Source organism: Chelon labrosus (genome assembly GCF_963514085.1).
Source record: "Chelon labrosus genome assembly, chromosome: 5".
NCBI lineage: Eukaryota > Metazoa > Chordata > Actinopteri > Mugiliformes > Mugilidae > Chelon > Chelon labrosus.
In genome coordinates, this window is record NC_140341.1 from 26,326,827 (window position 1) to 26,352,751 (window position 25,925).

Here is a 25,925-nt window from a genome sequence, read left to right on the forward strand (position 1 = left end):
GCTATCGGACTCTCCTTTCTACCAAAATACCTTGTTTTGCCAAGCATGCTGTGGCATTCAGTCCTCTTTCCTGTATCGCTTAAGGCAGGAAGAACCTGCGGAATGCATGATTTATTATTCTGTTTTGCATTGATTCACTGCATCCATTGACATTCATGCATAATGGACGTGAATGTGAAATCAGCACTCTGGAGGAACAAGATGAAGTCTACCATTGTTGTATTGAGTTTTTTTTTTTTTTTTCTTCTTCCTAGAGGGGAGTGACTGAGGCAAGCATTTAAAGCAAACTGTGCAGAGACGCGGGGTTGGTCTGCGGCTGCGGGGATATTGGTGGTCCTGTGGTTTCAAGGCAGCTTGCATGACAAACAACAGCTGGATCCATAACCTTGGATTTATTGCGGCAGCGCGCTGTATCGGTATTGTGCTTTTATCGAGACGATCCGTTTTCCACTCACCTGTTTTTAAAAAGATTTGACGGGCATTATTGTGAATGCACACTGCCTTATGCCCTCAGGGTGACAGCATCATGTCGTGTCATATCCATTTTTTATCACTAATTGATTCTTGTTTTGTCGGCAGAGCTACACATTTCTCCCATTACAGTCTCTTTCTGGCAGTGGTCGCAGGGTACTCCATCCATCCAAGGTGTCACTCTGCACAGCTGCATCAAATCCTCATTGTGTTCAGATTCTGTAGTTTCACATAGTTCCTTATTTATATACAAAGTGGATGTTTGTACTCTGCTTAATTAGTGCATCGTGGAACTGACAGTTCACCACAGGCTGTGAGTTGACCGGGTCATATTCTCGCCATCTTGCATGGAAAGAAATTAAAGTTTCAGGCTTGCTACGTATTTAAGAAAAAAATAAAAATCTTTCTCATCCCTTTGCCAAGCTCTGCTCTCTATACTGTCCGCGAAGCTGTGCCTTCATCGCACGGCTACACTGTCAGAAAAAGCAGAGAAAATCCACAGTGCACATTCTGTTCAAATATAACATTCTAAAGCCTTTTCAGTACAAATTTCAATCTTTGTGTGGCCAGGGCTTGCACTTCTTTGCCAAGCCACAGTGGAGGGATACATCCTTATAGCTAAGTATGCACATTTTATTTGTCTTACTCTGACTGGTTAAGTCTGTTTCTCATTTGAATTTGAAGGTCTGTGCTTCCCAGGAGCCATAATTGTGGAACACTTACGCGGTTACACAACACCTCTTTATCGCATGTGAATATTTCATTTTTAAGTGCATTTAAAAACCCTTAGCTCTTAGCTACAGTTACTGTTTCTATCAAGGCAAAGTTAAGGGACAAAAGAAATTTTTGCAAACTGAACGCAGATGGAATCACTATGGATTGACACTGCATGACACAATACATTATGTTTGTGATAATAATTTATACTAAGAACGTTCCAGGTTACAATCCAGGCCGACTGGGGCCTTTCTGTGTGGAGTTTGCATGTTCTCCTTGTGTCTGCATGGGTTCTCTCCAGGTACTCCAGCTTCCTCCCACCATCCAAAGACATGCTGGTTAGGTTCATTGGTGATTCTAAATTGGCCGTAGGTGTGCATGTGAGTATGAATGGTTGTCTGTCTCTCTGTGTTAGCCCTGTGATGGACTGGAGATATGTCCAGGGTGTACCCCGCCTCTCGCCCGATGACAGCTGGGATAGGCTCCAGCCCCCCCGCAACCCTTCACAGGACAAGCGGTTACAGAAGATGAATGAATGAATGAATGAATGAATAATTTATACTGTATTGATCCCACATGGGGAAATTATTTCCCCGTATTTGACCCATCCATTTACTCACACAGTAATGTGTACACTCGGCCCAGTGACCTGCCACTTGTGTAGCACCCTGTCTGCAGAAGGAGGACAAATATCTGAATAGCCAAAATACCTAGACATCTTTTGTCTGCTCTTGTGAGAGTTCTTCATAAGCAATTCTAAGAAGAATATGTGGCCGGCGTACAAACACCCATTGCATTATTTCAGAGATGTAAAATCTGCATGACCACGCTCTAGAATCAGCAGCTGCTGCCCTGAAAGGATTATCTGTGATTCAGCTGCCAAAGGGAAAAGAAAATTCTTACGTTAAATTTAATGGCTGAAATTTTGTGGCTGATACATTCCTGGAGAATTATCCACTTCAGCTGAAAATGAACACCTATGATAAGGCAGACAATGAGGTCAATCAACCACTTACAATAGGCACTTATTGCTGGACAGGAAACACCAGTGGATATATGGGTTCACAACAGTACAGCAACAATACCTGGCAGGGTATTAGAATAAGAAAGCCTTGTATTTCATAACACTGGCCACAGCTTTCCTTTGAATGCCTTTTTTCAGGTATTGTAGCCAAGACCACCTAATCAGAAATCAATTCATGACTAACACCAGATAACCTTTGTTGATCTTGTTGCAGAGACTGAGATTTTTCAGGAAGGTGAGTAAAGACCAAGCCCAGGGCAGAAAAAGGAGTCAAAACCGGGACCAGGATAAAGTGTTTTAATATTTACTCTTTTCATAGAAGTGGAGGCTCAGTACTCTCTGCTGCCTCGTCTCATCTTCCCTCGAGCGAGGGAAAGAACATAAGGTCTGTGAAGGTTCTCATTCATCCAGGTCATGGTATATCCAAAAAAGCGTTTAAAAAAAGGCAACTGTACTTGTAGAGTTTTTTGAGAAGACTTTTCACTACTCATCCCAGTAGCTTATTCAGTTCTAGGGGATTGGTGGGAAGTTTGGGGTTTAAATAGGAAACCCACCAGAAACTAGCTTGACTTGTTTCTGTTAACAACCAGAAACTGGTGCAGCTAATTTCCATTCACGGTTAGATACTTACCCGTCGCTGAAGGGGGACTGGAACCTCTGTCCTGTCACCACAATCTCTCACCTACTTAACACTGGATAAGCTACATGGCTGCTGCCATCAAGGAGTGTCATTGCTGTGGGGTGGGGGTACCTGGTCTGGTCTAGGTGGGTGCTACATGTGTCAGTAACATCCACATGAATGCCAGGTCCAACAGTTTCCCAGCAGAACACTGGATTGTCACAAGATGATCAATGTTATTCACTTCTCCTGTCAGTGGTTTTAATGTTGTGGCTGATCGGTGTACATTAATGTAAAGCTAATAACTATTGAATCGCTTGAAGTTTTCTTCCGATTGCTAACATTATTAACCTCAGCAGGGGCATTGCATGGCTACCTACCGCTCCAAGTGGGTTTAATACAGAGAACAAATTCCTCGTATGTGTGTACCCATATGCATGGCCAATCAGTTTGATTTAATGTGAATGACTCAGGTTTTGCCCTGCTGTATTATGAAATGTCTATGACTTTTGATGCATTTGTCTAATCTGAGCCCACAGATATGTCTGTTCTGTTCTGCATAGGTCTACACTCATCCTGCTGCTTCTGCCGGCAGTAAAATCATCCATACATGTCAGTTTGCAAGTTCCACGTCTTTTTGTATGTTTTTTTTTTTTTTTTTTTTTTTCTTTTCATGAACTGCTATCTTGCCTTTGTGTTTTTAAGATGGACTTGGGTGTTTGTATTCACCTTGAGCTGAATCCCCAGAGTTGTGAAGTCTACTCTTGATCACTGACAAGGAAACATGTACGCCTACATTCCGGAGAGCATTCTTGACTTGCTGTGTGGTCATAAAGGGGAGCTTTCTTCACCATGGAAATGATTTCCTGTTCACCTACAACACTTTCGCTCTCCAGCTTGTCATACGTGTGGCATTAAGTGTTGAAATTGGCAAAAGAAAAAACTCCCTTTGATATCTCTCTGATCGAGCTCTGCTTTTTTTTTTTTTTTTTGCAGAGCGTCATTATCTTTCTCACCTACACAGTAAACTCTTTACTCTTCATATTTAGAAACACTCCAACTCAATCTAAATATGTAGTTGTATGGCCATCAGGCATTGGGAAAAGAGAACAAAAGTCAATTGGCGTTCTGCTGAATATCAGAAAGTCGAGAACCTGTGAAGTTGTTCTCTGAGCTCTGGGTTCTCTCTCTGGGTTGCCACGACGCAGCCCACACACATGCTGCGAGCAGTTTGAGCTGAAGGTGAGGGACCTCCTAATCAATATGCACCAGTGTTGAGTTGGGAACTTGATATAAGCGATGTGGAGATAGACGTACACACATTATGTATGATCATACACAGATTCGCGCACCAGCACAGACAAACACACACACACATTTTATATTAGTTACCAGGGTAATTTTAGCTATTTTCAGAATAGCAGGTTGTTTAAGGTGTTTGTAGTTATTCTCAAAATAACTGCACCCTTTCTGCTTGATGTCACCATGCCAGTCAGTTTTGATCAGCCCAAGAGCCAAACAAAAAGCCTAAAATGCCCTTTTGAACAATAGTGACAATATAATTTGCAGTAATACAAAATTGTCTGCTTCTTCTTTTTTTTTTTTTTTCTAAAATGTCACGGTCACTGTAGAAGACTGAGCCATCAAGTGAAAGTAAACACAGATGTGTGCGACCAGTGTTTATCAATCTATTTTAATGGCAATGTTTGGTTTCTGCAGGCGGCACAGTGGTGTGGTTCTTAGCACCGATGCCTCACAGCAAGAAGGTTCCGGGTTCAAATCAGGCTGACTGGGGCCTTCCTGTGTGGAGTTTGCATGTTCTCCAATTGGAGTGATATTTTGTTGTAAAGAGCATCTAATCAAGTTTACTTTTTTTTTTACCTTAATGAAGTGAGGAATGTATTGCCATGATGGAAAACAAAGCTTTAGTTCTACATTGAAAGTAATCATAATTACACTTTGTGTACATAACCAATGTTACATTAATCTCTCTTTATGTGATCCTTTGATGCGTGATGACGACAGAGATAATTTAATGGTGTACAGCAACTTCGAAGCGGCGGTTTATCTCACTCGCTCATCAACACAAATTTTTTTTAAAAAAAAGAGAGATTTACTGCATAAAATGTGGACACAGACTACTAACTGAACACTGATTCCCATTGAAATGTACACAGTTCCCTGAAAGGCAGAGCTCCCTGCCAAAACAGATGCCCTGCAACAGCTGCCCGGCAACAGCTGCCAAAATCTGTACAAGTAATTCAGCAAAGGAACTTGAAGACATTAATACTAATGTACAACAGTCTGGGGCTGGAGAGTGGATGTTCCTTTCTAGGGATGCTAAACTTAAGTTGATCCCAAAGGACCAGTTTCGATATTATAGAGCAGTCTGCCATAAGACTTTATGACAATAATGTTGCTTTTTCATGGTCTGGAGGTATACCGAGTGAATGGACCAGCTCTGCTAAAATGTAGAAATAACAATAGATCTTCAGGTATGAGACCAATACTGTAAACTTAAGCATTATTCAAACTTTTATTTTTAGTTGTCTATTTTTCTTTTTGATTAATTGATTAATCTAAATTAATTGATTAACCTCGATTAATCTATTGACTTTTTGCGGAGTAGCCAATTAATCCCTCTGCTATGTGAACTTAAAACACAAGTCCTTTAGTGAATTGAAGTGAACTGATTTTGGAGCAAAGGCCCCCACTAACAACATTCTGTTGCCAGACACCACAGAACACCCTCAGAAGGACCATGTCCATTCTCTACTGAGTCACAACTGTTTTGGAGGCACAAGGGAGACCTACACAATATTAGGAAGGTGGTCATAATGTTATGCCTGATCAGTGTATCTTCTGGATTGAGCTTGAGCTCATCGTCATCCTTCTGTCATCAAATCCATACTTTAATGGTGATGCTGCTGTGAGTTTTTGACTCCACACTGTATGGACGCTAAAATGTCCATAATAAAGGACTTTTGTGTGGCTCCCGCTCATTTAATAAGACCTTCCATCACACCAGTCATTCTACTTCACACCTGTAAGACAGTAATCCATAACAGCAGCCCTAAAGTAGCCATCTGTCGACTGGTGTCACGCCCTGTCTGTATGCAACCCCATCATATAGGTTTGCTCAGGCATTTTTCATTCCTGCTGCAGAGTAAGACTGAGGCGCAATGTAAGCTCCGACTGTCAGAAAGTTAAGTGATCGCTTTCAAAGTTTGTCACTACAGAGAGCAGAAGGAAGGGTATGTGGGGCCCCCGGACAGGTTAGATCACCGCGCTAAACAGAAACTTTCTTTAACTCCGTCTTTTGCTCACTCATTCGGCTGTCATGAGAAAAGCTGAAAAGTAGAGTGTGACAAGTTCATGCATCTGAGAGCAGACGGGGAAAAAAAGGAGGGTGATTTCTCTGTGTGAAAAGTTGAACCATAAGCTGCAAATGTATTTTTTTTGTTGGTAATCGTGGCATGCTAGAATATAGAAAAACTTCATCCTTGTTGAGACGCTCGAACATTTTATTGAAAGATTTGCTTAAATCACATGAAAGCAGTTTGACTCAGCATTGCTCACCTAGCCTAGCTTTCTGCTAAGATGCTAGTACGGTGTACACAGTGAACAGATGAAAGCTTGTAACTAAGTGGACCGTGCTTGCTTGCATACATAGTGGGTCTTATATTGTATATGCATTTTGATATTAATAAAACATAAAGCATTCACAGGAAATGCTTTCTTCTCTTTGTCTAAATGCGTCACAATTGTACTAATTAGAACCCAGCAGCCCAGCAACAGAGAGGCTTTCTAACATGCACTTAGAGTCCTGTGTTCTGTTCTACAAGCTTATGTAATGCTTTCCCATCAGTGTGTGATGGTGAGATATCCATTCCTTATCTTTCAACGTACAGCTTCCAATGCATAATAAAGTGGATTTTCATTTTGTGCAAACATCTAAAGCCTTATGAAAAAACGTGTAACACGCACTGTGACTTCACGTAGGTAAACATCCAGAAGAGTTGGGATTACACAGGTCTATTATAATAACATCCTAAATGCTGCAAAAGATTCAAGATTTATGCATTAAAGTAGCAGTGATGATTTATCTATACAGTATTACTATCGCTACCAATCTACCTTCCTACAGTATTTATGTAAACGTATTTGACAAGAGAAGAGTATAACAGAAAGCAAAGCCTAACAAAAGACGTCATTCAAAGCCACCTCAATCACATGTGGAGTGAAACTCTGTGCTGGAATACTTAAAGTTGAGAAAGACAGAATAGAATGGAACCTTAAACAGGTTATTGTAGTTTTTAGAAATGTAAGTGCAGCTCGACTCTACCCAGTACCCACTTTCAGCAACATCTGCAGATTCCGACTTGGATCAATACAGAGCAATAACCAGATCACCACAGCTTAATGAAGCATGCTGTGCAAATGACCTATAAGCGATTACTGCATGGTAACAGTGATTAAAGGTAGAACTTTATCAGCGCTGCCGTATGTGGACTGTAGAAGTGTAAAGGCAGATTTTCACTCCGGCTAATTAGCTAGCTGACTGGACTGAACTCTGCTCTCCATTGTAAGGGATCCGGCTGACAGGATAATGAGCACAGAAAATGTGACGAAGGTGATTGCAGCATTTGGCGATTGCTTTCACACCCACCACACCGCACAGAAAAATGCGGCTAATTGCCTGCACCTTTTAATAAATAAGGCATACAGTATTTTTATATCCTTATACGAACACTGGCTCCAGTTTGAGGCTTTTATTCCCCGTGTAAATATATTTGAGTCACAGCTTGTATATTTGCAGTACTTTGATCTATCCGACAAACCAATGAAAGTCTATATAAAAATCTTTTTGCAAACAGCTGCAGTTCTACAAATGGCCACTTGAGGGTGGCTGCCCAACTTTACAGCAGAAATAAACATGAACTCGATAAATGTTGGCACACTAACGCTAAACGAAGGTAGTGACTACACACTACCCTATTACAACAACTAAAACAACAGATGCTTTGCGATTCAGGGTTAAATGACAAGATCATTAAAAGTGAAGTTATGGCTCCCATGTAAACTACTCATTAATCATTTAAAATTGAGTTTATCAAATACATTATATTCCAATTACCAAAGCTTTTTCTAAAGCAACATAATCCCAAATGAAATTAGTCAGATCCAAATGTGGCATATTAAAGCTCTAATGTTCCAATTAAAGTACAAACTTTCTGCCTCATTTACCAGGCTGTCTAAAACCAACTTAAATGAAAAGATAATGTGTTACGTTACACGGCAATGTAAAATAAATGATTGGTCCGTTGAATATGGGAGATGTAGTTTCTGTTTAGTGATGCACTTGAGACTCAGCACTCAAAGACACCAAGATAACAGATGTTATGTGCCGGGGGAACATCCATCCCTCCTCTCTGCGTCCACCTTTCTTTCTTCCATCCACTCTTCCCCGTGATATAAGGTCCCCCTGGCATTTTTTTTTCCTCAGCTCTGAAATTCACAAACAACGTCCTTGTAACTTATTTCTCCCTAAACTCCTTTCCGCCATCTGTTTTAGTGCAGGTCATGGACTCAGCGGAAGAGGGAAAAAACTGACGAAGAAGGCAGGAGGAAAGAAAGACATGCTTGACGAGCTCGGCACTACACTCTCAGGCATTAGGGATACGTTCAACAAGAGCTGGTGTTCCGTGTTAGTTGACAACACCAGAAGTACATCACAACAGCCCTAACTGACAGCTTGCCACTGCCAGTTTTTATTTGCTAACAAGCACATCAACCTCCCATTAACATTCTGGTGGGGGAGACAGCATGAGGTCTGCAAAAAGAGGATTCAAGACAGGCTCTCATAAAAATTACATCAGATAAGGTGATGCAGCCCACTGAACCATAGCTGTATTGGGAGCAATTTTTAGTTTCCATTAATAGTAATAGACAGGCAAATGTGTGGGGGAAATATCCTGAGTTTTCTATGCTAATCAGTATTCAGGAGTGCAGCAACCCTCCATTATCTTCTAAAAAGACTTAAAATGGGTCGATGAATATATGAAGTTCTCCTCTCTCCCTCTGCAAACCCCGTTTTTCTCTTTCAGCTGCTTTGCCTGTGATATTCACCTTCTCTTTCATCATGTGTTTTCTCCTTTCTCACTGACATTCCACTCTTTATCCCACATCTTGCTCCATCTCCTTCTCCCTAAGGCCTTATCACTGCCCCACCAGCAGCGCCATGCACCGCGCACGCACACTCAATAACACATACACACACACACCAACCCCCCCCCCCCCCCCCACACACACACACAGCCCTGTCCTTCATTTTACTTTCTGGCGTCTGTCTCTTCAGCTCCAGCGGTGTAGCCAGCTAGCAAGCTGTCAGGGTCTTGGAGCTGTCTACCTCTGATTATGCTATCACATTGCCCTGCCGATGCAGTTATCTCCCGTTCAGACCAAGAGGAATCCAGTTTCATATTGGCCATTAATGTTTAACGAGACAAGAGTTTCGGGGGGGTGGTAACCCAGAGGGCTAGGTCTGGTTTTGCCTTTGTGTGTGTTTATGTGAAGTCAGGTTAGGACTGATTGTGCACATACAAGATATATGCATTTGTCCTCAATGGTGTAGAACCAGAACCTAATTAACCCAAAACACGGAAATAAAAAAGCTCTGTGAAAACGCTTTTGAGAATTACCTTTGGTACCATGGGGGTGTTCTGTGGCTCAGAAGGTAAAGCTGGTTGTCCTCCAACCAGAGAGTTTGATCCCTGGAGCATGCCACATGACGAAGTGTCCTTGAGCAAGACACTGAGCCCCCACTTCAGATTGAATATGTGTGTGCTTGTGTGAGTGAATGGGTACATTGTGACTATAAAGCATAGATAGAAAAGCGTTTTATAATACAAGACCATTACCTTGAAAAAGAAGCCACTACATATAACAAAGAAACTGTCTTTTTACCTGTGGCAAACAGAATGAACTGGGCATAGATTAGAAAAGCAGCATCTGTATAAAGTTCCACAATCCACACTGCATGAGAGGGAAAAAAAACAGAACCATGATCCATGTTCATTTTTGTAGATCTTTGTGATATGATTGTGCTAAAGGCATAGATCAGGGCAAGGTTCTAATTTCTAATGCTTTGCGTGTTTGCAGGGTTGAGTAGTCTCAACTACTGTGAACTTGAATTAGTTTGAAAGGGGGTTAAGATTGATTTGTTGGTTAATTTGGCAAAACTAAGAAACAGAGCAAGACAGGCTACGATCGCACCAGTCTATATAACAGAACTTCAAAAGGTCGTCTGCAGCTAGAAGACAGTATGACAGCCCACTGAGAGCTCCTTGAGGAAGACCTGCTCCGGAGGGCACAGTGGATCAAGGACAAGATCTGTAAGGGCTGTCCTTGAGTGGCCCCATATAATATCTCTGAGAGACTTAAAGATGGCCGTTTTACAGACATTTTCCATCCGATCTGAAAGAGCTTGACAGGATCTCATGGAAGAATGGGGAGCACTGCCTAAATCCAGGTATGAAATCTGTAGGAATGTACCCAAAGAGACTTAAAGAGTTAATGTTGACAATGGGCAAAGTACTGAATTGAGAGTCTGCGTTTTGGAAATGTGAAATCTTATACCTTGAAGATGAATACTGAAGAGGTCTGGAGAAATTATTCTTTTGGTGATTTATTAATTACCGTTTGTACTTTGTACTGTCAATACTCTAGACTAGAGGCTAGATGATAGTCAGCTGCTGTAACGTGTGAATTATCCATGTCTTGGGGTTTTTTTTCCTGTGGTGGTGTCTTTGTAGTGAATATGTGTCTCTTTGTTGTCACTTTTTGTCTGTCATCATTTCTATTTCTGAATGTGTCTGTGTTGTTGCTTTATGACCATTTGTTTGTCACTGTGTCAGTTGTGTGTCCTTTTAGTTGTTTTGTGTCGCTGTGGTGATTTTGTCCTTCCTTGTAGTTCTGTGAGGGCATACACTGATTTTTGCAGTTTCACCATCATCTTTCCAACAAGACATTTTAACTGTCACTTTCTGGTCCCTCTGACCCATTTGATCTTGGGTCAGTGCCAGATTTTTACCGTCAGTAATTCATCTATGATCTCCGGGGTACCCTCATACCATCACTGCCTGCTGCTTCACCATGCCTACACAGATCCACTCAAGACTTGACTAGCTAGTTGTGTAGTAATAGAAGTAACACTTGTGACGCACTCCATGCTGTGGCTGCCTTTGGGCAGTAAATTTGATATGAAAACCAACATCAGGTGTGATTCTCGTAGTTACACAAACTCACAGTCTGCGAACATAGACTCTTCTTTGCTGGCCCTCCAGAAATGCAGGGAGGGAATAATAATAACATTTATTCATTCATTCATTCATCTTCTGTAACCACTTGTCCTGTGAATGGTCGCGGGGGGCTGGAGCCTATCCCAGCAGTTATTGGGCGAGAGGCAGGGTAAGCTAAAACATGAGGGAAGCAAAATCTACTATATGTAGCTGCTGAGCTAGGTCATACACATGGTTAGATGATTACATACACATACAAATGTATGCATGGCTATATGATAAGTGGGCCGTGAATGGTACTTAGCATATTTCCCTTCATGTTCAGGGTTACCGTGTGAATCACAGATGTAGGACTTATATAGCTACCCTACACCCCATCATTGTTGAATTTGCTAACCTTCTGGGAGGTGTACGGGTTTCCCTTGCCTCTATGAACAATATGCAGTGCTCTTGATACAACTATTGTATGAAATCCGATGTCAACATGTTATACCGAGATACATTTGAGATGAGAATGTTTCTGCCGGCTTTCTGGGAAAATTGCAACATCCACAAACATTCAGTACTTGTCACTCAGCGTAGAGTATTTTTCTTGTATCAAGATAATATCACTACCTCAGGAAAAAGATTTTCCAAAGAATATATCCTTTTCTGCCAAATCTAACCCTACAACCATTTGCAATAAACAATCATTTTCACGATGTAAGTGCCTCAAACTGAAATAGAACATGGTTTCTGTGGAAGACTGAAGCCGACGTCAGCCTAACAACTTTTGCTTTGCGAGATGTGTTGATGTTTTTGATATTTTTCACATTTTTCATTTGAGTTCTTCTGCACGTGTATGCTTACGCTGCTCTAGACTAACGTAGACTAATGGAACCAAGATATTCACTGTCTTACCCATAACAATGTCTGAGCCGTATGAAGATTGTACAGCTGTACAACTGGTTGAACATCTAAGCCTGTAGATTTTCCAACAACTCTTCTCTTTTTCAAAAGAGAAAAACAGATGGTTGATGATTAAACTATTGCCTATATTTCTTGCGTGCACTTAAAAAAAAAAAAAAATAAATCAGTTCTCACTGATAGAATATCTCAGAGTAAGAGCTCAGATCACCCTCCAAGATAGGAATCCTTTTTCCTCATCAGATTTCATTTGAATTTAAATAGCCAGAGTGACTTTCTATCAGCACACTCAACAACGCTTTGTAGATGAGAACCCCGGACTCTCAACAAGGCATTTTGCAAGAAAAAAAAAAAAATAGTCATACAATGACGATGGAAGAATGTTCACAAGCTAGCTCTACTCTTATCACACAGGAAAACTTTTGAAACTACTTTCTAAGTGCTCCGTGGCTAAGCTTACAAGCAGTGTAGTACAATTATCCAAGATAACTAAAATGAGCAATCAAACTTTTCTTAAAGATGTAGCTCTCAAAAGCAGATCACACAGTTCTCACTGTCGTTTACACTGAGGCAAATGGCTGACCTCATCTGATCCGTTATCGAGAGGCCCCAGAACATGTAGACGTGGGGACCGATGTCCAGGACTCTCCTGGCACACATCATCTACAAATCTGATCACACCAACAGTTCCAAAAAAAAGAATCTGCAGGAAACTAAATGAATGGAGAAGCTAAAAAGTTAAACAAGAAGTGTAAATATCTTGTGGACACACTTTGTTAGTGTTTGTCAGTTAATGCAATTCAAGCTCTGATGATATGTTAACACGTTTCATTTCTTTTTTTCATAAATAATGTATTCATTAATGCACTTTTCTCATTTCAGTCCTCTACAGATTAGAGTTCTAGGACGTACAAACATTGTTTTCGAGCCTTCTGTTGGATCACACAGCTTGAATATAATTGCTGACTTCATAATCGCGGCTTGTTTAATTCCGATATTGTTTTTCTCATAGATTTGTTAGATGCTAGTAGCTCATTTTTGCTCTGTAGACTGTGAAACACACACACCCACACACACACACACAAAGTAACAAGTAAACAAACAGACTGCATTGTCTCAGATTCACTGGTAGTCTTTTGAGAGAAAGAATTTACGGTAAAAACAACAACATTCAACACATTTAAAAATTCCAGTTTCTTCCCCTTGACTGAAAGGCAGATTTGCTATGAGTCGGTGTCAACAGTTGGTGATATTTACACTGGCAGTTACTCATGATTTGTACTGGGTGTTCCAGTTTGACTGATGCATACTGCTGCAAAAAAATATGCCCAGATTTCTGCGTTTAAAACTGAGTAAGAAAAACGTTTTTGTTTTGTTTTTTAAAAAGGGTTAAGAAATGTGTCTAGTTTTGGGGGAATATTGCTATAGTTTCTTCTTGGTGTGTACCAGTGATAGAACCCATAACCTTACCTACATTTGGTTCTAGGTTTGACCATTTTTACATATCATGACCACTCTGCACTCCTGAGCCTGTTTGTTTTTGTCTGCTTGCTCGGTGACATACAGTCTCATGGTACATCAATAGCTGTCTGAGGCGAGACCTCCATTACTGGTTTTGTGTTGCATGCATCCAAGGCCCATTGCTCGGAAATGTCGGTTCCCTCTCTGATCTGTGTCTCCACACATATGCTGCTGCGGCACTATCGGACAGCTCCTGCGGCTAATGGTGTTGACGCTCAGCAGCTGAAAACCAATCCATCACGTAGGGAAAAACCGTGAGGGAGGGAAAAGAGGGATAGTCGGGGGCGAGTCAGGAGGTGGTGAAGAAAACAATGGTGGCGCTGTACTTCATGGTTTTAAAAGGCCATTAATCACAATGGTCCCACTGTCAGGCTCCCTGCTTGTATATCCATGGAGGAAATCACACCTATGCCAAACTCATTCATGGGCATTGACGTGGAGGAATTGACCATCATGAAGTCACGCAGACAGACTGCAAGCGACCAGAGATGCTTGTCCTGCATCCAGTGCCGCTAAATACTGCTAAATACTAAAGAGTTTGATTTTGATCATTGTGCTAAAAAGAATATTTCCATACACAAGAGAAAGTAAGGATGGATGAACAGATAGGTGCCTTTAGCAGGAATCACGCCTAACACTTTGAATCAGGTGATGCACAAGCCCACAGCACATTCAGGGCTGATCTGAGGGGGGGCATCCAGAATGCCAAGCAGTGCTAAAAGTTGAGGATTGAGGAGCACTCAATCAACTCTGACCCCCAGTTTATGAGAAAGTGCATTCAGACCATCATAGATTAGAAACCCATCAACCCCACACCCTCCACCACAGATGTCTCCTTTCTCAACAATCTAAACAACTTGATGACCTCGAAAAGGGTGTCAGCCACCAAGGCTGAGCTCCCTGCCGGCCACCACCACTGGTCAGCTGACTAAGATGCTGACTGACATTTTTTCAATCTCCCTGGCTCAGGCAGCCGTCCCCAGGTGCTTCAAAACCACCTCCATTGTCCCAGTCCCAAAATGCACCACATGCCTGAATAACTACAGCCCAGTAGCTCTCGCCCCGACCAATGTGAAGTGCTTTGAGAGACTGGTCTTACCATCCACACTACCAGACCCCTACCAGTCCAGTGTGTCCTACTTGCCTACTGCAAGAATAGATGTACAGAAGATGCCGTCTCTATAGCTCTGCAGCTCTTCAGTTCGCTCACAATTCCAGAATACTGTTCCTTGACTTAATTTCAGCATTCAACACATTTATTCCATCCACATTAATCAGCAAACTCAATACCCTTGTCACTGACCACTAATTCTGTAGGTGGATTCTGGACTTTCTAATCAACAGACCCCAACGCCACAGCCACGATCCTCACCATGAACACACAAGGCTTTGTGTTGAGCCCGTTCCTCTACTCCCTCGCTCTATGTATGCATATACGTGTATATAGGTATGCAGACATGTTAGTACATATTTATGAGTATATACATACGTACATTTATGTGGACATGTTTATATGTAGGTATACTGACTGTTCATACAACTTTTATAAAGCATTATATACAATACAATAGTAATGGCCTGTACAACAGTCATACCTTGTTCCCTATTCTTGGGTTCAATTTGCACATGCCAAATTATATGCAATGACAATAAAGTTGATTCCTGGAAGCAACTGAAAGGCTCCCACACATGCCAGTAATATATGCTCATTCACACAGATGACAATTTGACACACATGAAACCATTCCTCCTCAAATTCCTTCATATGCTAGACTACACTGCCCACCACTGAAAAGCTCTCACAAAAACAAGTGAAACCTATTAAGAAGTCAGTGTTCATGTAACATACTGTACAGACTGAAAGCTGCAGCAAACTGTCTGACTTGACTCCAGCTTTTTGTCTCTGCCCCTGTCGCTGCCACCTGATCTCTCCTGCTCTCCACTAGATACGCAGCTTTTTCCACACCTCATTTTGTTAAGAAACACCTCTACTTCGGGCAGTCTTCTTAGAGTCTGTTGAGCAGACAAAAGCGAGTTTGGTTTTATATGTTAAAGGCCCCTAATGACCTGTCATAAACCCACAGTTCCGGTCAAGCTTCTTCTGATGCAAGCCAGGCCTCAGCTTGTCTGCACAGCACCGGCATGTGACTCGCACTTCATTGTGTTTGCTAAATTTTTGCTTATTAAATGACACGTTTGTCAGCTGCGGTGACCCTAATAATCAAAAATGTGGGGCTTTTTATTTGTGGATTAAGTTCACAGTTAAAAGAATGAAAGGAAAGCCCAGAGTAAATGACACACCATTACACACTGGCACAATGAGCCACTGATTGATTTAAAAGCAGTGTGAATCATGTTATCACCTTCACAGTAACCATATTTCAACGCTAACAAAAAACCTGGGTGATTTTGGACAAGCATGTTAGATAGGGCTCTATCACCATTATCAGCACACCAAAGCAGGCAATAACTTTTGAATGAACACTGATGATCCATTCAGAAAAGGTCAAAGTAAATCAATAATAGCACTGATGTTCTGGAAACTGAGATTTTTTTCTGTAGGTTTTAACTTCAATTTGTCACCCGTCTCATTGTGGCGTATACAAGTGACAATGTCACAGCTCATTTGGAAGTTTTACAATCTTCTCTGTGCCAAGCTTCAGCAGAATTGCGTTGCATTTCCAGCCCTAGTGAAAATACACAAAGACTGTATCTATGTCCAAAACCCTCCAATGCAGAATTTCAAGACACCTAAACATTTATGGTCCATGAAACGATTGCATGACTGGGTGAGGAGGCTTTCAATTATTCCGCTGTGCAGCTCCTTGCACATTGTCTTGAAATCCTCCTGCACTCTTCCACAGTCTCCCTTGTGTCTTTCATAAATGCAACTGAATTGTACTTCCTATTTTTTAGTGGCCTTGTGGGGAGCTTCTCTTCTTCACTGGCAGAACTTGTATATTCATGCATTCTGCAGCCTGGACCAAGTAAAATGACTCAAAAATGCCCACCAAAGTGCTACACTTACAGTGCACACAGTACATGCAATCATGGTTACATGCTGTTTATCCCCACTGTGCAATTTACAAAAATGATGCAAGGTAAAGTCCCAGAATGCTTTACTGTCTCTTTCACTTTGCCAGACTTGCACAGGAACTTAAAGGAAGGTCACTCCTTCTGGAAGTAACAAACCTTGAACTTGTTAGTGGAGTGAAGCTGTGACTTTTTCCAAAATTGTACAGTCTATGTTACTTTGTTTGAAGACACAGTAAAAATAATTACTGATACAGCATGTGAGTAACTAAAGCTCCATTTAGAGTGGAGTTATTTCTCTAGGGGACGTGCAGTGATTTAAAAAAATGACCAATGTGGGTTTCTGGTGTGCATAATGGCAATAATGCATCCCACCCTGCTAACAATTACAGAGGAAATTGCCTCCTGTTTACTAACTTATATTTTAAAGTAGATCCCCAAGGTTTATTCTCTGTTTTGCTTGTTGGGATACTTTGTATATCACACATGTGTGAAATCTGACTGATAGTCATTGTTGGAAACATAGACCTAAGACCAACATAGAATGCCTTGTGAAAGTGGCTTTGGATTGTCCATTACAGGTATGCAGTGACACTTTCTTCACTAACCCAGTATACAATTCACATATGCATCATGCTGTGTACTGAATGTATGTATGATGAACTCCGGTTTGTAGTGGACATATAATATACAAATAACAATTGCTCATACTTTGACACATAGACAGTATAAAGATGGATGGCGGAACAGCTCCTCAAAAGTGAAGCCAAAGCATGTAGAGCTCCCCCGGTGACTGACTTCATTATTGGTCATAAGCTCCACCCCCTTCATGTCAGTGGGTGGGACCTGGGCCAAACCAACATGAAAGCACACATCGAATACATTTTTTTCCCATATAATGTTGTCGAAGACTCAAGTTTTTCTGAGAAACTTCGTTTTGGTTAGTTAGTCAATTAAGTGGGGACGCACTGTCCATATTTATATACAGTCTATGCTTTGACAGTGACAATAGCTTTCTTTATAGAATAACATAAATATAATATAACATGTGGGTACTAATATGCGGTTTTATGGATGTTGATTTTAAAAGAGACCTCAAAGATAATAATATCTTGAATTAATGCTACATGATAACAATATGTGTTGAGTATCACGTGTGACCTCCTCTTACTCTTCAAGTATCCTATACCACTCCAGAGAGGTTTTGAGGTTTGTACTGTAATCACTGTGTTACAGTCAGCAGTAATGCTAAAAAATATGATTGCTAGGAGATTATGTTGCTGATTTACACACATATTTAATGCTTTATTCTCTCAACAAGGATAAAAAAGGAAAGACTTCTTCCAGTTTCTAACACTGGAAAAACAGGTCCCAACGTTGTAGCCAAATGTTGAAAAGAATTAAATGTGAATGTTGCTACTCAAGATTAATGAGAATATAAATCATGCTGTTAAATTCCTTTGTAGACAAAAAAAAATCTTTTGAAAAAAAATGGATTAAACAAATCATTTGAAACTTGCTCCCAAGCCTAAAAGCTTGTGTGCTGTAACAAATTGCTCGCTGTGGAATTACAATGTTTAATGAAAACATGAAAGCGAGGCGGAAATGTAATTTTCATGCACTTGGATTAGATGGAGGCTCCTTTATTAACTGCTGAAAATTAAGAAATCTATGGTTTTGTGTATAGTTTTCACGTCCTTCCTGCGCTGTTTGCCAGCAGGTGTCTAAACAAAGCCAGGGCAGTGAAAGTGAATAGAGTGTAATAGGTCTTCAGCATTAAACGCAGAGTTTGAGGCACTGCATGTCCAGGGAAATCAATTTAAAGGGTTCTTCAAATGAAAGGATTTGGAAATTAATTGAACTCCCGGTGGCTGAACATGTTGAGTGTGTTGGCTCTCTGCATGGCCGGATCAAGTACAACCAGCTGTAGGGAATGAACGAATCTTGCCATTATTTTTAATTTGTGTCAGACCCTTTTCGCGAATGGTGGCTCATTAAAGTTCTCTGTTTTACACCATTGTGCCCTGTTTACAAATGCAGCGTGTCACGCTCGTCACTGCAAGATCCTAGCTACTAAAATAAAAAGGATTCTGGCAGATTAAGAAATGGGGAATGCATTTTAGGCAGAGCAAACAAAGCCCAAATGTTTAACTCTTAATGCCAGTTATAACTCATTCTGTTCATTTGGCAGCTGGAGTACGGGATCACTGGTGAGATGAAATACGGCCTAAGGATAAAATGTTCTGTAATTGGGTGGTGCTCTCGCTTCTTCTAGTGAGTAAACTCTCACACATTCTTTGCATCCATTACAGCAAAAACAGCAAAAGGGGGAAGAAGCTCAAGAAATACCATGGTGTGAAAAGAGGAGTGAGAGAAGATGTGGAAGGTGAAGGCAACAGTGGTGGTTGGAACACTTGGGGTTGTGATCTCCAAGCTAGGAGAGTAGTTCCAGCAGACTCAAGAAACAACGACTGTATGCCATACTAAAGGACAGATTTATGAAACAGCTATGGACAGTTTGAGCGAAAGCCAAGCCCTTAATTCCACATAAATTTTTTATTATTACTATTTCTGGTTTTAATACAATTTAGGTCAATTACACAACTTTATTTAACTTTGAAAAAGCAGCGTAAAATGAGCATTCATAATAGTCCAAGAAAGTAGCTCTCAGATACTGGCTGTCATGACTCTGGTTTCACCAGAGCGAGATGACTACACCCAATTTTTTAGTTTTGTACAGTGAGAGAAGAGATGAGTCATCCATCCATGTATGCAGTATGTGTTCTGACATAAGTGGTCGAATATTGACAAGTCATCCAGGTCATGGTACATCCATAAATGTTAAAGAAAGGCAACCGACCTACCTGGATGACCAAGAACCTTCACAGAAATATTGCTATCGATTCCTTTATCTTGTATTTATAGCCAGGTCACCTCTAAAGTGAGTTCTTGCATCAGTAGGTACAAGTCAGGTCCATCTGGCATGTCAGTCTGCAGTTACAGTGCTTTTCTTCCTTAGTGGTACCCAGAGAGCTTTACGATGCTTCTCATTCACCCACCAATGATGGAAGCTGCCATGGAAGGTGCTCGCCTGCCACTGGGAGCAACTTCTGGTTCGGTGTCTTCCCCAGGGACACTTTGGCATGCGGTGATTAAACTGCCAATCCTGCAATCAGCGGTCAACCTGTTCTACCGCCTGAGCCATAGTCGTCCATATGTCTGCTATAGAGGAAAGAGTAGCATTTTCACACATGCTAATTTATACATTTTTATAATGTATAAATATCACGTCCAAAAAATGCCTTCCTTTTTTCATCAGAAATAATCTAGACAGAATCGTCCTCTTCAATAAATGACAATATACAGTACATTACTGTAGTTCTCCATGACCTCTGGACTGACACACAGATGTGTCTTCTGACCGGATGCCTCCATCAGCGGATGACCATCCATTTTCTGATGTGAAAAATGCTATGGTTTGATTCAGTTTGAAGCAAAGTTTTGGGTTTGGGTTAAAACTCGGCCTTTGGAAAAGCATTTTGGACCACAAACAAAGGTATTTCATTCCCTGCCATTTTGTTATTTGTCACCCTATGATGGCCTCACCTGAATCCCCCTTTTTGTTCTGTTCTAATTCCTGCAGCCTTTACAGGGATTTGGGCATATTCTTTTGGTTGCACAAGCTGAAAAGACCAATGTTGTTGTTCATCTTAGGAGGTCATCTGAATGCAATGCTATATGGTTGAGCTCTGTTAAACCACCACGTCCAAAATTCCAAATAGGATTGGTATAGTGACAGACTGATTGCCAGCATCTTAATCCTTTCTGGCTTAAAATTCAACACATTATCACTGTGCTGCAGCATTTCCAAATGAACGTCAGTAACACCGTTGTCTTTCAACAACAAAATGCATATATTCGATGTACCTGTTAAAGTACAATACAGCGTTTTTCACAGCCGACATTTTGACATGTCATAAAATGAAACATGTAGGTACCAATAACAACATTAATATAAGCATTTGCATGCGCCAGCTCCAGGGCTCTGGTGTTGTGCCTTCTGACTCATTGTCATGGCTTATTGGAACATCCAAATGGATGGAAGCCATCATTAACGGTATTAGTTCCACCTGTTCTTTTCGAGCTGTTTGGACCGGAAAAAAACGCTGTGATAATTCCCAGTGTGCCTTTGATTGGTGACACATTTACTACAATGCTGAGTGATGGGCAGATATCCAGGAGAGATAGATTTGTAAGAGGAGTAACACAGCGCATAACCCGGGAATGTTAAAAGGAGATGTTTTTATAGCACTCTGGGTTGTTGCAGTGTTACATCAGCCTCTGCTGCAGTGCTTCTGAGCAGAGATAAAGCCAGCACACCACGGTATTTGTTCATCAGTCGCCACACTGTGAGAACAAGGGTCTGACATGTTCATGTGTTTATCAGATGCACTTGTCATTTGTTTTGCCACTGGTGAGCAGTCAGCAGGTCCTGACATCTGTGTTTGTGCAGCCTCCCTTATGTAATCACCCCGTGGGCTTTATTTTATGACGAGGACAAGGTGAGTAGCCTTGAAATGGGCCACTGCCGCCAGAAACTGTATATCAGCATCAGTGATGCCGTAATAAGAAAGAATGATTACCGGTATCTCCAGATGCTATCAAGATCTTCAATCGAATTTGACGTGTCTATTACATGGCAGCACGGCGCTGCGTACTGCTGCAGCTGCAGGTGAGACTGCACTTTGAAGACAAATGTAAAAAACAGCTTTTAGCGTATAGCCGTTACTTCTTTCATGCTGTTTAAAATGCCTCTGAATCAATGCCGCTATGTATGTTTGACTATATCAAGTATGTGATTGATTTTAAATAGGTTTCTGTCATTTTAATTTGATCTGGAATTCCATAAAGTACTGTATTTATTTGGGAACAGAAATTAAAACAATGTCTTTTTTTTTGTCTCTCACAGATATTCTGAACTACTTTACAACACTAAATTATCCCCAAGTGTTTAGAAAGCAGGCGAAACCAATTCACATTACACAGAATTACACTTTGCTCCGAAATAACTTTAATCATTGCCTCATCATTACCTCATGGTTACATCGGTACATTTCAGAACTGTGGTTAAATGAACTCATTATCTGAGCAGCCACTCAGGTCAAAGTAGCCCGTTCCCTAAACCCCACCAAAAACACTTAAAAGGCCAAAACTTAAATGAGATCAGTGAACACAGCCGCCGAATGTGTCTCACATTGTCTTTCACCTTTCCCACTATTACATCAGCTTCTTAAGACCCTTGCTGGTGATTGGAGGAGGGATCGTGGTGCGCGAGCTCAGCAAGATGAATGACAATGAGGACCGTCTCATCTTTCTGCCTGCTGTTGTTTAACAGAGGCTGGCAACAGCACAGATGCAGACTCTGCTTCATTTTCTCCCTCCTCCGGAGGAAGTGACTGCATGCTGTTGCCATGGCTACCGCCAATGTACCTCGACTGCTTTTTGCAAGTTCAGCACATTGCCAATGTTAAGTCAGATATTTAAGTTATTTAAGAAGTGATGTTCATTTCAGAAATAACCCAAAATGGTGTTAAACATTATGAAAGGTGTTAATGTCAAGGGTTAACCACAAGGCTTTTACAGACAGGGGCCACTAGATCTAATTATTTCTTTCGACTGTTGTGAATCATTAACAGCTTTTATCTATTGCCAAAATGCAAGATTTTTAAGATTGATTTATTACCAAAAGGTCTTATGTTTGTCTTTGTCACAATTTGTATCCATTTGAGTTCCATTTAACTTTTCTGTTATTTTTAATCATTTATTGGTTCTGCTATGTAGAGTACTTTGCAATTGTGCTGTATAAAAAGAATTAAAGACAGTCATTTAACTAGGTTACATTTCTTGTGTCTGTCCTCTGATAGTGTTTTGTTTTGCTTTTTTTGGGAGACACTTCATGCATAAATCTGCTGAATTTTGCATATTTTGAAGAAGAGCTTGTATTTATTTGCCCTCAGCTTAGCGGGCTAAAATTGTTTTAGACTCACCCTTGCAACTATAAATCTCTCAGACCTCTGCGTAAGTGGTGTCAAGCCTACTGGAAACAGCAATGTGATGAAAAAGTAGGACCCCATTCTAAATCATGCCCATATAATTGTTGGTCTTTGAGCAGCCAACAGTCTCTCTGGTTCTAAGCCTTTCAAGTGTGGAGAAGCTGAGGCTAAGCTCCGTATGTGGGATGGCCATAGAGCGGATATGAACAATGCTGTTGGATATGGCCCTCCCTTGTTACTCCACTTGCACAAAAGCTAGATTTTAACCTCTTTGTGATAGAAATGTTGAACTAACAAACCTGACCTCTTATCTGCAGAGCCATTTCTCATGTTAACACTCATTCAAAGTGTTCATATAAGTGTATATATTACACCTGACTGAAGAAGTGCATTCACTGTTTTTACTCTGAGAGAAATGTTTGAATCATGCTTTATTTACAGAATTACAGTTACGAAGTTAGCATTCTGTAGCGACACAGAAGAAATAAAACCTGAAGAAGACCTATAACCTTCGTATAATCACAGGCAAACTAAATGACATCGCCATTATTTATTCCCATCAGTAAAACTGTTCACAGCCCTTGAGCAAACAAATTATTACTTTGAACTGTGAGCATCACTATATGCATTGCAGCATCGACTAAAAATGGTTTCCAGTTTTTCAGTAGCCACGGTTTGATGATGGTAGGGGCTACGTAATGCGATTTCCTTCTGCACGAACTACATAGTGAGAAGAACTGCGGGATTAAAGTTAATCCCTAATATGAGGATGGTGCTCACAGGGTAATTTAGAAAATGTTAAAATTTTACATCAAGTAGAAGATGGTGAGTAAATTGTTCGACTGAGAATTTATTGTGCCAAAGGCAATGCCAGTGCTTTTTAAGTGTGTGCAGGAGTGTGATGGAATACAGTCGTCTACAAACACTGATACACTGACATTGTTGCTGATGAAGTCAGGTGAACTTTGAAGCTAAATTAAGCTAACAAAATGGAAAACAACAAAAACTAAGTAGCTGCTCACTGTCTTTCAGAAAGATTTAATACTGGTATTTAACATGACTAACCAACTTCTCATGTAACTGAGTTCAACGGGTGTACTGAGAAAATCCATGCCGTTTTTGCCATAAGAACACCAAAAAGTTTTTGTTCTTTAGAAGTAACAATAGTTTAAGTATTTCATATTTAAGCAGCTTAACACAAAATGTTTTTTTTTTTCAGTAAGTTTTTTCAAATGTAAATTACATTTTATTCACTAAATTATTCCTGTCACCACTACTTTGCCACTTGTTGAGCAAGTTAACATCAATTAAACTGAACATTTCTTTGAAATGATTCAAACTGAAAACCTTCCCAGCTTTAACCCAAGTATAGTGAGTGGATATTACGTATAACTGCTTTTAAATACAACTAAATGAAGAAATGGCTTTTACCAGTGAGGCCTGATAAACAGATACAATGAACAACCAGAGCATTTCTGTGCCTGCTGGGCTCTAACTGAAACAAACTGCTTTATCTGTGAGACGGGGGCTGGTATTTAGCGAATCAAAGTTGCAGAGAACACATCTGCTGCCGCGAATACATAAAATAGCTCCTAGTCCTTGAATATAAGACAACCTTCTTTTTACTTATAGAAAAACAAACTATGGTGCTTTGCGAAATTGATTTGTTATTCCTGGGCTGTCAAGTTTTTGTACATTTTGCAGTTCAGTGACAGCATATACTGTGGTCTAAAAACAAAAAAAAAAAGACACATCTTCCTGCTGATGTAAGTAACACCCAAATACATCCAAATAAAGAACTTGATGCCCGTCATGATTATTCTGTTGTTGCAATCCTCTGGGTTCTGTGACAAATTTGGAATGACTTATTCTCTGCCCTTATCAAGTCTCGACTTCCTTTTATTTGAACATTGAGTGTGAGTCAGGCATCCTCCTTCACATGAGCCAGGGAGGCGAGATAGGAATCAGCCGCCACTGAAGGGACTGCCAGGTTAATAATGTAGCTGTCGAATAAGGTGAGAGAGACTGGGATAAGTGCACACCGCGTCTATAAGAATGCATATAAAGTATGAATTGTGATTACTGTTACCTGGCTTCAAGCCTACATTTTCAGACTAATAAAACACTAAACTGTTCCTGCCTGCCTGGTAGTGTCTGTATGTGGGTCTTCCTTCATGATCTTATCAATAATGATTAATAGTGACTCCAGTTCCAATAAGTGTTCCACTAAAATATAGAAGTGAACCAGCGCTCTCCCACTGAATGCGTTCATTCACACAGACACAGGGAGAACATGAAAACTCCACACAGAAAGGCCCCTGAATATGAACCCAGAACCTTCTTGCTGTGAGGAATCAGTGCTAACCACCACACCACTGGAATGCTGTGACAAATCACAATGTCTGGCATGTAAATTGATAAAAATACTATACAAGCGTTCTAACAAAGTACATTAAATCCCAGGCAGATAATGTAATGCATGAGTAGTGAATGCCAACACTCAAATGTGTATAGCTTGTGCCATCCATCCTGCGGCTCTCGCGTTTTGAAAATTCAGGGACTAGGGGGGAATTGAGGTTCAGGAACATCTATCTACCCATAGACTGTAAAGTGTCGGAACAACTCCTCAAAAGTGAAGCCAAAGCAAGTAGAGCTCCCCCTGGTGTCTGGCTGCAGTATAAGTCATAAGCTCCACCTCCTCCATGTTAGTGGATGGGACTTGGGCCGAACCTAAAGTACAGGTCACTTATTATGGTTTCGGTGACTTTAGGTAGTTAATACAACACTGATGCATGTTCAAGTGTCAATTTTTAAGAAGTTATTTGTTAGTTATTTGACACTATAGAAACAGGATGTGGCAACATGATGACTGCCAAGCCAACCACTTGGTGAAGCAATCCCATGGGACCTGGAGAGTTGGAAAAATAAGTACAGCGTATAAACCAACATTTTTCCTTGTTACCGGTGGAGGTAGAGCAGAGTGCAGCATTAATTAAAAGAAAATGTGAATGAGTCTGGCGGAAGTCTCTGCAGGTCACTGATATCGTGGCTCCAATCTTAGACTGTACTGTGCAGACTCTAGCTCCAAACTCGCAAGATAGTGCTGCCTGTATCCCTGGGAAGATGGCGTCAGTTTGGCCAATGCAAGGAAGTGGGGACGCATTGTCCATATTTATATACAGTCTATGATGTAGCCCCAGACACTTGCTTGACTAATGTTTGTTAACTAGATGCTTACCTGTCGTTAAGGGGGTACTGTTTGTCCCTGTCCTGGGGACTAG